Source organism: Nycticebus coucang, chromosome X (assembly GCF_027406575.1).
Source record: "Nycticebus coucang isolate mNycCou1 chromosome X, mNycCou1.pri, whole genome shotgun sequence".
In the NCBI taxonomy this organism is placed as follows: Eukaryota; Metazoa; Chordata; class Mammalia; order Primates; family Lorisidae; genus Nycticebus; species Nycticebus coucang.
In genome coordinates, this window is record NC_069804.1 from 53,608,439 (window position 1) to 53,620,788 (window position 12,350).

The 12,350-nt window shown below is 44.6% G+C and overlaps 2 pseudogenes; one reads left to right on the forward strand and one right to left on the reverse strand.

The window, feature by feature from the left end:
* The window catches only part of LOC128578173 (T-complex protein 1 subunit epsilon-like), a 66,153-nt pseudogene that overhangs the window by 44,890 nt on the left and 8,913 nt on the right, over positions 1–12,350 (reverse strand).
* LOC128576804 (coiled-coil domain-containing protein 115-like) lies at positions 8,655–9,365 on the forward strand (annotated as a pseudogene).

Genomic DNA, 12,350 nt, shown 5'->3' on the forward strand with positions numbered 1-12,350 from the left:
CATTCAGTGGGGAAAAGATTCCCTATTTAACAAATGGTGCTGGGTGAACTGGCTGGCAACCTGTGGAAGACTGAAACTGGACCCACACCTTTCACCATTAACTAAGATAGACTCTCACTGGATAAAAGATTTAAACTTAAGACATGAAACTATAAAGATACTAGAGGAGAGTGCAGGGAAAACCCTTGAAGAAATCGGTCTGGGCGAGTATTTTATGAGGAGGACCCTCCGGGCAATTGAAGCAGCTTCAAAAATACACTACTGGAACTTGATCAAACTAAAAAGCTTCTGCACAGCCAAGAACACAGTAAGTAAAGCAAGCAAACAGCCCTCAGAATGGGAGAAGATATTTGCAGGTTATGTCTCCGACAAAGGTTTAATAACCAGAATCCACAGAGAACTCAAACGCATTAGCAAGAATAGAACAAGGGATCCCATCGCAGGCTGGGCAAGGGATTTGAAGAGAAACTTCTCTGAAGAAGACAGGCGCGTGGCCTTCAGACATATGAAAAAATGCTCATCATCTTAAATCATCAGAGAAATGCAAATCAAAACTACTTTGAGATACCATCTAACTCCAGTGAGACTAGGCTATATCACAAAATCCCAAGACCAGAGATGTTGGCGCGGATATGGAGAAAAGGGAACACTTTTGCACTGCTGGTGGGAATGCAAATTAATACATTCCTTTTGGAAAGAGATATGGAGAACACTTAGAGATCTAAAAATAGATCTGCCATTCAATCCTGTAATCCCTCTACTGGGCATATACCCAGAAGACCAAAAATCACATCATAACAAAGATATTTGTACCAGAATGTTTATTGCAGCCCAATTTATAATTGCTAAGTCAGGGAAGAATCCCAAGTGCCCATCGATCCACGAATGGATTAATAAATTGTGGTATATGTACACCATGGAATATTATGCAGCCTTAAAGAAAGATGGAGACTTTACCTCTTTCATGTTTACATGGATGGAGCTGGAACATATTCTTAGTAAAGTATCTCAAGAATGAAGAAAAAGTACCCAATGTACTCAGCCCTACTGTGAAACTAATTTAGGGCTTTCACATGAAAGCTATAACCCAGTTAAAACCTAAGAATATGGGGAAGGGAGAAAGGGAGGGGAGGCAGAGAGGTGGGTAAAGGGAAGGGGATTGGTGGGATTACACCAGCGGTGCATCTTACAAGGGTATATGTGAAACTTGGTAAACGGTCTGTGAAGCTAGTGAATGATGCCCCATGAATATATCAATGTACACAGCTATGATTTAATAAGAAAAAAATAGCATCGATAATAGTAGCCAAAAATATGATCATCTATAAATAAACCTGGGAACAATTATGAAAACAATTAGTCATTACAGTGGCCTGCACTACTCCAAGTACATCATGTGCATGTCTAATCCTCAAAGCAGTCCTATGAAATCAGTACTATCATTATCCCCAGTTGGCAGATGAGTATATCGTGGCACTGAGGTGAAGTGACTTTCCCGTGGTCAAACACCAGAGCAGAGCCAGGCTTTGGACTCATGAAGTTGTCTCCAGAGTCAACTTTTATTTTTATCTCCAGGCCAAATTATCCCTAAAGAAATTGAGAGTTATGCTATATTCATACTGGAAGAACCACTATCAGGAAAGATGTAGAATCTGGCCAAATGTATCTTACATTCAATGCGATTTCAAGCAGAGTCTCACAAAGGTTTCTTGAGGAACTTCAAAAGCTGACTTTAAAAGTTTATTTAAAAATGTAATGGCTAAGACAGTACTTTAAAAGGATGAAATAGGGAAACTTGTCTTCAGATTTCAAGATTTTTTTTTAATGCAGTTTTTTTTTTTTTTTTTGGCTGGGGCCGGGTTTGAACCCACCACCTCTGGTATATGGGAAGGACACCCCACTCCTTTGAGCCACAGGCACCGCCCCAAGATTTTTTTTTTTTTTTGAGACAAGGTCTTACTCTGTTCCCCAGGCTAGAGTGCAGTGACATTGCTCATTGCAACCTCAAACTCCTGGGCTTAAGTGATCTTCCTGCCTCAGCTTCCCGAGTAGCTGGAACTACAGGCGTACACCATCATGCCTGGCTAGTTTTTCTATTGTTAGTAGAGATGGGGTCTCACTCTTGCTCAGGCTGGTCTCCAACTCCTGGCCACAAGCAATCCTCCTACCTCAGCCTCCCAAAGTGGTAAGATTACAGGCTTAAGTCACCGCGCCCAGCTCAAGATTTACTATACTGAGGCAGTGTGATGTTGTTGAAAGGAAATACAAACATCTCAAAGAAAAAGAAGAGTGCCTGGAAACAGTCCTGTCTGATCCACCTGACTCATACTGAGGTGACAGCAGATCAGTAGGAAAGGATGTATATTTTCACAAACAGCTGGGACAACAGCATCCACTTGAGGGAAAGAATATAATCAGATTCCTACCTCACACTTTACATAAAAATCAGGTCTAGGAGAATTAAAATGTAAATGTGAAAACCAAAACTTGAAAGACATTATAGAAGAAATTGCAGGGCAGTGCCTGTGGCTCAGTGAGTAGGGTGCCAGCCCCATATACCCAGGGTGGGGGGTTTGAACTGGCCAAACTGCAACAAAAAAATAGCCAGGCATTGTGGCAGGCGCCTGTAGTCCCAGCTAACTCGGGAGGCTGAGGCAAGCAAATCGCCTAAGCCCAGGAGTTGGAGGTTGCTGTGAGCTGTGTGACGCCACAGCACTCTACCAAGGGCGATAAAGTGAGACTCTGTCTCTACGAAAAAATAAATAAATAAAGGAATTTTTAAAAAAAAAGAAAAGAGGGTGGCGCCTGTGGCTCAGTCGGTAGGGCGCCGGCCCCATATACTGAGGGTGACAGGTTCAAGCTCAGCCCCGGCCAAACTGCAACCAAGAAATAGCCGGGCGTTGTGGCGGGCGCCTGTGGTCCCAGCTACTTGGGAGGCTGAGGCGGGAGAATCGCTTGGGCCCAGGAGTTGGAGGTTGCTGTGAGCTGTGTGAGGCCACGGCACTCTACCGAGGGCCATGAAGTGAGACTCTGTCTCTACAAAAAAAAAAAAAAAAAAAGAATATGTTCCAGCTCCATATCCCAAGAATGGAAGAAAAAATACCCAATGTACACAGCCCTACTATGAAACTAATTTGGGACTCTCACATGAAAGCTATAACCCAGCTACAACTTAACAACAGGGGGAAGTGGGAAGGGGGGGGGTGGGTAGAGGGAGGGGAATCGGTGGGATCACACCTGTGGTGCATATTATAGGGGTATTTGCGAAACTTGGTAAATGTAGAATGTAAATGTTTTGGCACAGTAACTGAGATAACGCCGGAAAGGCTATGTTAACCACTGTGATAAAAATGTGTCAAATGGTTTATGAAGTGAGTGTATGATGCCCCACAATCATATCATTGTATACAGTTATGATTTAATAAAAAAAATTAAAAAAAAAAAAAAGAAACAGTCAAAGGGGAAGAAAACATATATTGAAACGAACAGAAAATAAAAAAAAAAAAAAAAAAGAAAAGAAATTGCAAAAGGATAGCTTTATAAGCCCAGGATAGAAAATAATTCCTGGGGGCAGGACACAATTATAAGAGGGACTCTACCTAAAAATGCAAACATTGTAACCTAATTCTTTGTACCCTCAATGAACCTGAAACAATAAAAAAAAAAGGAAACAATTCCTTAAATTAGATACAACCACACAAACTATATAGGAGAGAATCATTTGAGTCTTCTATATTCAAATAGAAAATATTTGTTAATCCAAAGATACCATTTTTTTAAGTGAACAATACAATCCATAGGGTGTTGTTATGAAACCAAGAAAGGATTGATCTCTAGGAAATGTGTTGAGAGGCACATAGTATGAGAATACATACACCAACACCATTTATATAAAGTTTAAATGCTTGCAGAACTATTGATACTAAGTTGAGGGATTCATACAAACTTAGTAAAAGCACAAAATGACAAGGAATGCAGAAAAGCAACAACTATGTCAGGGATATCTGTTTCTTGGAATGCATCGCCCACCCCAGGCAGATGCCCAAGGGGTTGTCTAGGGGTCTCCTCTGAGTTAGACGCAAACACCTCCAGCCCTGGCAGCCCCAGATTTCTTGGGGCTTCTATGACTGGTAGTCCAGGTGGAATCACTTGACTTCGTTGGGGGCAAAGAGGACTCAGTGACTCCATCTGGTGCTTTGCTCCTTCCTGGCCTCCCCCATCCTCTCCTCATCTAACCTGCTGCATCTTCTGTGTGTCAGAGAAAAACCAAAGCTGGACTGTAGTTCAAGTGGTAAAAACAGATTTTTATTCAGGGCTATTGCAATAGGAGGAAAGAGAGGTAAGTGCAGAACTGGGCCAGTGAGAATACACAGCCCAGGAACAGGTGGGGGTCAGTGGATAGAAAGTCACTGGGAGGAAACAGAGAGAGTGAGAGGGATTCATGCTGAAGACAGGTCATAGCAATCAGGCATCACCCAGGAATGGGGCAGGGTGAGGAACCTCATCAGATACCAAGTGGGATCAGATATGGAGGATGATCAGACACTGAGGACGGAGGGTTCTGGCCAAACTGACTTAGCAGAGTTCTTTGCTAAAACTGGATTTTACAAGGAAGTGCACAGATGGGCCTAGCAGAAGGTTCAAGAGACTGACTAAAGTCTGGTCAAGCAAAGAGTGTTTGTCAGGGGCACCCTCTGCCCACCCAGTCTAGTGGGCAGCTCTCCTGATCCCAGCTTTGCCAAGAACTGCAGATCCTCCAGCCTGTGTCCTCATTCCCAAAATGTAGATACTGTATCTGGTGCCCAGCTGGTGGCTGGAACTTTCTAAGCCCTCAGTACTTTACTATTTATGAACTAAGAGATAAGGACCGACTAACCCATCCCTATGGCCAAGGGCAAAAGTGCCAAGATGGCACCTCCAAGCTGCTCAGCCAGGCTTGCCCTAGGACCCTCTGAGCTGCAGGTGGTACCAAGGAAGGGCTCCAATGACCCCACAGTGCAGGGAGTTACGGAGGGAACAGAGAGTCCTAGAAAGGAGGGACTTGGGTGATTCACAAACAACTGGCCAAGACGCTGGAGGAGGCTGGGAAAGAGAGGGGTGACAGAGTGGTCCACACAGGAAAGCTTCTGGAGGGGGCAAACCTGGCCTCCAGGTCTGAAGTAGGGTGCTGGTGCAGGGGCTGTCTCTGCTGTTCCAAGTCACACCCCTTAGAACTCAACAATGGAAGTCACTCGACAGTCTGGGTGCAGCAGGAACACACTGATGGTGTTAGCAGGCTCCCTGTTCATTCACAGAGCAAACTAAGGCACTCATAGATCCAGCTCCAAGATCTCTCTGGAACCTTCTTCCAGCTATACCTGCAGTTGGTCATTTGTAAGCCCACTTGCAAAGGCAAGCCCATACTTTCTTAGCAGCCAGTGTCAGCCTGTGAGGGCCTCAGGTGCTGCAAAGAGGTGCATCTGATATGACTACATACACATCTAACCTTGTCTTTCACACATCTTCTGTTAAGAAAAGCTAAGTGCCACAGCTGGAGGAACGTGAGGAGGGCAGCTGTCAGCCTCGCCATGGTTTCTAAATACCACTAAAGGATACAGGGCTCTTTGGAGAAATGGCGGATCCCAGGGCTGGGGTAGGGAAAGCCAAGGTGAGCCTGGAACATTTTGTGCCAGGGCATAAGAAAGTGCTCAAAGAACAGTGAGGTCATGTTGAGGGGCCAGCTGAAAGAGGCTCTCTCTGGGCCAAGTCTGAACAATTTGAGCACCAGAATAAGCAGTAACAGGACTTCTAGTCCTGCCAGAATGGAGTGGTCCCATTCCTCCTGAGTCTTCTCTCTTACAGTTAAAAATCTATGTACACAACACAACAAACAAGCATAGAAGACTCTGAGAGGCGGAAAGAAGAAGGTGGAGCGCTTGGGGAGCTCAGGACGTGAGGAACAGCTTGGCAGAGAGTTTCCTCAGCAATTTTATTGCCTTCCCTATACCCTGCAGTAATCTAATCTGGAGCTGCCAAGTGGCACAGATGAAAATAAAGGTCTAGGAAAAGTCCTAGACCCTTAGTCAAAGGTCTGGAAAAAAAGGTGGCCTAACAACAGAAAACCTTTTGGATAATACCAGCGCTACACTAGCCAAACACCAAGAGGAAACCCAAACCCCATCCCCTCTACTCCACAGTTTCCTTTGGGGAGGAGGGAGCTGATATTATTTTTTTTTGGAGACATAATGTCACTCTGTTGCCCTGGGTAGAGTGCCATGGGGTCATAGCTCACAGCAACCTCAAACTCTTGGGCTCAAGTGATCCCTTTGCCTCAAGCTCCTGAGTAACTGGGACTACAGGCACCTGCCATGATACCTGGCTAGTTTTTCTATTTTTAGTAGAGGTAGGGTCTTGCTCTTGGTCAGGCTGGTCTTGAACTCCTGAGCTAAAGCTAGCCACCTGCCTCATCCTCCCAGAGTGTCAGGATAATAGGCATGAGCCACCAGGGCCCCTGGAGCTGATATTCTACCCAAACCCACACCCAGAGCATGTGAACTGATGCTCCACCCCAGTGGAGACTAAACAAGGCAGTATGAGTCAGCTGTAATCAAGATTCTATGTTCCCCTCACCTCTGATGTCAGCAGGGATCCGGGGAGGTGAGCTTATACCCCCACACAGAGGAAAGGAGATGGTGACAGTCTATGTCCTAATTTTTCTGGGAAATTGTCAGCAGACTGAGGGGGCAGATGAATTTCCACCCCACCCATCTACAATGAGGCAGTGTAAGTGCTCCACTTTTGCTGGGCTGGTGTCCAGAGGGCCCAGTGGGAAATTGGACATGCATGCCTGCCTGTCCCTCCTCTCACTACACTTCAACAGGGGACCAACAGAAAAAAAAAAAGATTAAAGTTCACAATATGATATTCCCACAAGAGATTAAATATTATAATGTAACATCCAATATTTTGGATATATTAAAAAAAATCACTTGTCATACAAAGAACAAGGAAAATCAACAATTTGAATGAGAAAAGATAATCAACAGACACCAGCACTGAGATAAATCATGTGCTGGAATTATCTGTTAAGGATTTTAAAATAGCCACCATAAAATAGCTTCCACAAGTAATTATGAACGTTCTTAAAACAAATGAAAAAAATAAAAATAAAAACTTCCAGCAAAGAAATAGAAGTTATAAAATAAGAACCCAAAGGAAAGTATAGGACTAAAAAATACAAGAGCTGAGATAGAAATCATCGTTGGATGGGCACAGTAGTACAGTGAAAGGATAGAGAGAGGATAGAATCTGTGAACTTGAGGACTGATCAAAAGAATTTAACAAAATATGAACAGGACCTGTATGCTAAAAATTTTAAATGCTGATGAAATAAATCAAAGAAGACCTAAATAAATAAATCATGGATCAGAAGACTCAACATAGGAAGGATGTCAGTTCTTCCCTAAATTGATTTATAATAAGCTTAATGTACTTCTTATCAAAATGCCAGTGGGATTTTTTTGCAGATCAGATCATTCTAAAATTTATATGGAGCTCACTCCTGTAATCCTAACATTCTGGGAGACCGAAGTGAGAGGATTGCTTGAGCTGATGAGTTCCAGACCAGCCTGACCAATAGTGTGACCCTGTCTCCACTAAAAATAGAAAAACTAGCTGGGCATTTTGGCAGGTGCTTGTAGTCCAAGCTGCGCAGGAGGCTGAAGCAAAAGGATTGCTCAAGCCCAAGAGTTTGACGTTGCTATTAGCTATGTTGCTACAGCATTCTACCCAGGGCAACAGAGTAAGACTGTATGCCAAAAAATGAAATGAAATGAAATTCAAGGCAAGGAACAGATCTTAGAATGTAGCTAAAACAATCTTTTATTTATTTATTTATTTTTCAGACAGAGTCTCACTCTGTGCCCTGGGAAGAGTGCCATGGCATCATCATAGCTCACATCAACCTCAAACGCTTGGGCTCAAGTGTTCCTCTTGCCTCAGCTTCCCAAGTAGCTGGGACTACAGGCACCAGCCACAATGCCCCGCTAGTTTTTCTATTTTTAGAAAAACACAGTCTCACTGTGGCTCAGGCTGGTCTCCAACTCCTGAACTCAAGCAATCCACCCGCCTAGGCCTCCCAGAGTGCTAGAATTACAGGCGTGAGCCACCTTGCCTGACCTAAAACAATCTTGAAAAAAGAATGAAGTGGAAGGAATCACTGTCCTCAATATTAAGGTGTACTGTATAACTACAGCAATCAAGACAGTGTGGTATTGGAGGGACAGACACATAGATCAATGGAACAAAACAGAGAACTCAGAAATAAACCCATACAAAAGTGCCCAACTGATTTTTGACAAAGGTGCAAAAGCAATTCAACGAAAGGATACTCTTTTCAACAAAAGATGCTGGAGCCATCAGACACCCATCAGCAAAACAAAAATAAAAACAAACAAAAGGACATGGACCCAAACTGCACTTTCCACAAAAATTAACTCAAAGTAAATGGATTAGCTCCGTGCCCGTAGCTCAAGTGGTTAGGGCGCCGGCCACATACACTGGGGCTGGCGGGTTACAACCCAGACCGGGCCTGCTAAACAATGACAACTGCAATAAAAAAAAAAAAAATAGCCGGGCATGAGTCAGTCAGCCCACCTGATACCTGACGCGTGTCCATGGCTGCGCCGGACCTGAAAGGGAAGCTGGACTCGCTGCTCCTGCAGCTACTCGGGGACCTGGAGGAGCTAGAGGCGAAGCGGGCGGTGTCAAACGCCCTGGTGGAGGAGGGATGGCTCTCGCTTGCCAAGGATCGCTACGCCATGGGCGCCAAGTCTGTAGGACCCCTGCAGTATGCTTCCCGTATGGAGCCCCAGGGCTGCGTCCATGCCATGAAGCCCAGGATGGATTCCAGAAGTTCATGGTGGTGGGAGCTGGCGCCCTGACTCCAGAGGAGGTGGGACCCCGTGAGGAAGGTTTGTGCAGGCTCAAGGGCCCCACTAAGACTCCAGAGCAAGAGTCCTCTGAGGGTCCCCCAGGATCCCATGAATTGCTCCGGAATCCTGGTTCCTCACAGTCTACGGCAGGCCCAAGCTAGCTTCCCGGATGGCCTACAGCTGGCCACAGACATAGCCAGCCTTCAGAACCACATCGACTAGGGGCAAAACCAGCTCTGGGGGCTCCAGGAGAAACTCAAGCAGCCAGATGCCGGGGCTTGCCTGACTTGCACTCACAGAGGCAGAGCAGCAAGCATAGCTGTTCTGGGATGTGGCTGCCTCGTCAGAGGCCTTATCCCTTTACAAGTACCCTTGCCCCACCCCACCCTAGCTAATGTCCCCTCTGTGTCCTTGGTCTGCATGTTTTCAATTTTGTTAGGTGTGAAGTTTTAGGCAGTGACTGAGCAATGAAACCTTTCCTAGGTCTGTGCTCTTACAGGACACACTGTCATGGGGCAGGTTCCTGTTACTCAGCAGTCAGCTGTGGTTTCATTTCGGAGTGATGAAACACTGGACAGACAGTGGTGGAGAAGGACAGGCAGCAGTAGTTCAGGTTGGCTGGGTGCCTGTAGCTCAGTGGCTAGGGTGCCAGCCACTTACACCAGAGCTGGCGGGTCGAATCCAGCCTGGGCCTGCCAAACAACAATGACAACTACAACCAAAAAAAATAGCTGGGCGTTGTGGCAGGTGCCTGTAGTCCCAGCTACTCAGGAGGCTGTGGCAAGAGAATCGCTTAAGCCCAAGAGTTTGAGGTTGCTGCAAGCTGTGATGCCTCGGCACTCTATCCAGGGCCACAGCTTGAGATTCTATCTCAAAAACAAAAAATGAATAAATAAGTAGTTCAGGTTCACTAGATCCTCGACACAGAACTTGCAGGAGGAAAAAAACCTTGAATGGTTGACAGACCAGTACAATATGATTTGAGTCAATAAAAATAAAACACTTGAGGGATGGTGTCTGTGGCTCAAAAATAAAACACTTGAGTGGATGGGCAGGCCTTGGCAGGATTTAAGTCAAGAACTAGAAAAAAGGTCTGAATTAGATTAAGGGAATGCTCAGAAAAGACCTTCCAGGTTTTACAAATCCTGCCTTTATTTTACCAAGCCTCTCTTCATTTGTTGAAGGGCCAGTTGTTTCCTATTACAAGAACTTGTTTCATTTTTCTACTGGGTTATTGATCTTTTTAGCAATTTCTAGGAGCTCTTTATGTTTAGGAAACTTAGTCCTTTGTATATGAGATGTAAATATTCCTTGTTTGTCTTTAACTTTGCTTATGGTGTTTTTTGTTTGTTTGCTTGCTTTACTTTTTATTATAAAATAAAATGTTACATCAAACTGCAAAAAAAAAAAAAAAAATACCTGGGCATTGTGGTGGTCACCTGTAGTCCCAACTACTTAGGAGGCTGAGGCAAGAGAATCGCTTAAACCCAACGGTTTGAGGGTGCTGTGAACTGTGACACCATGGCACTCTACTCAGGGTGACATAGAGAGTATCTGTCTCAAAAAAAAAAAAAAAGTGGGGCGGCGCCTGTGGCTCAGTTGGTAAGGTGACAGCCCCATATACCAAGGGTGGCGGGTTCAAACCCGGCCCCGGCCAAATTGCAACCAAAAAATAGCCGGGTGCTGTGGCAGGCGCCTGTAGTCCCAGCTACTTGGGAGGCTGAGGCAAGAGGATCGCTTAAGCCCAGGAGTTGGAGGTTGCTGTGAGCTGTGTGATGCCACAGCACTCTACCGAGGGCCATAAAGTGAGACTCTGTCTCTACAAAAAAAAAAAAAAAATGGATCCTGGACTTATATGTAAAGTGTGAACCTATGCAACTTTTAGGGGAAAAGCCTACAAAAATATCTTTGGAATTAGGACTAGGCAGAAAGGATTTAGACTAGGTGCCAAAAGCACAATACAGGAAAGGAAAATTTGATAAATGGAAACTTCTGCTCTGTGAAAAGACAAGCCATAGGCTGAGAGGAAATATTTGTAAAACACGATTCAACAAAAGGCTAGTATCTAAAATCTATAAAGAACTCTCAAAACTCACCAGTAAAGAAACAAACAATCCCATTAGAAAATGGGCAAAAGGTGTGAAGAAACACTTCACTGAACAGGACACACAGACAGCAAATAAGCACATGAAAAGATGTTCAGTATCATTAGCCATTAGAGAAATGAAACTAAAACCACAACGAACTATCACTCACTACACACCTACCAAAATGGTTTATAAAAACCACAACCACCCCCTCAAAAAAAGCATAACAATAGCAGACACTGTCCAGGATGCCAAGAAACTGGGTCACTTGTACATACATGGCAGGTGGGAATATGGTACATTCTGATAGTCTACTTGTTTCTTTGCTTTGCTTTGCTTTTTTTTTTTTTTTTGAGACAGAGTCTCACTCTGTCACCATAAGTAGAGTGCCGTAGCATCATAGCTCACAGCAACCTCAAACTCTTGGGCTCACGTGATTCTCTTGCCTCAGACTCCCATATAGCTGGGACTATAGGCACTCACCACAATGCCCAGCTAATTTTTAGAGATGAGGTCTCACACTTGCTCAGGCTGGTCTCCAACTCCTGAACTCAGGCAATCCACCCACCTTAGCCTCCCAGAGTGCTGGGATTATAGGGGTGAGTCACCATGCCTGGCCCCTAGTCTAGCAGTTTCTTTTCTTTCTTTCTTTTTTTTTTAGACAGAGCCTCAAGCTGTTGCCCTGTGTAGAGTGCTGTGAAATCACAGCTCACAGCAACCTCCAACTCCTGGGCTCAAGCAAATCTCTTGCCTCAGCCTCCCAAGTAGCTGGGACTACAGGCGCCCGCCACAACACCCAAATTTTTTTTATTGTAGTTGTCATTGTTATTTTGGCAGGCACAGACTGGATTTGAACCTGCCAGCTCTGGTGTATGTGGCTGGCACCTTAGCCACTAGAGCTACAGGCGCCGAGCCAGTCTAGCGGTTTCTTAAAAACTAAACGTGTAATTGCCACATAACCTAGTAACTGCATTCCAGAGAAATGAAAACCTATGTTCCCACAAAAACTTGTACATGGATGTTCGTTGCAGCTTCATTAGTAATAGTGAAAACTTGAAAAGAATCCAGTTGTCCTAAAATGAGTGAGTAAACAAACTGTGGTGCATCTATACTGTGGGATACTACTCAGCAATAAAAAGGAAGAAACAATACTTAGATGGTGCCTGTGGCTCAAAGGGGTAGGGCGCTGGCCCCATATGCCAGAGGTGGCGGGTTCAAACCCAGCCTCAGCCAAGAAAAAAAAAAGAAAGAAAGAAAATGTCGATACCCACCACAACCTGATGAATGAATCTCCAGGGAATTATGCTGAGTGGAAAAAGTCAAATCTTTTCAGTCTAATACTGTATGATTA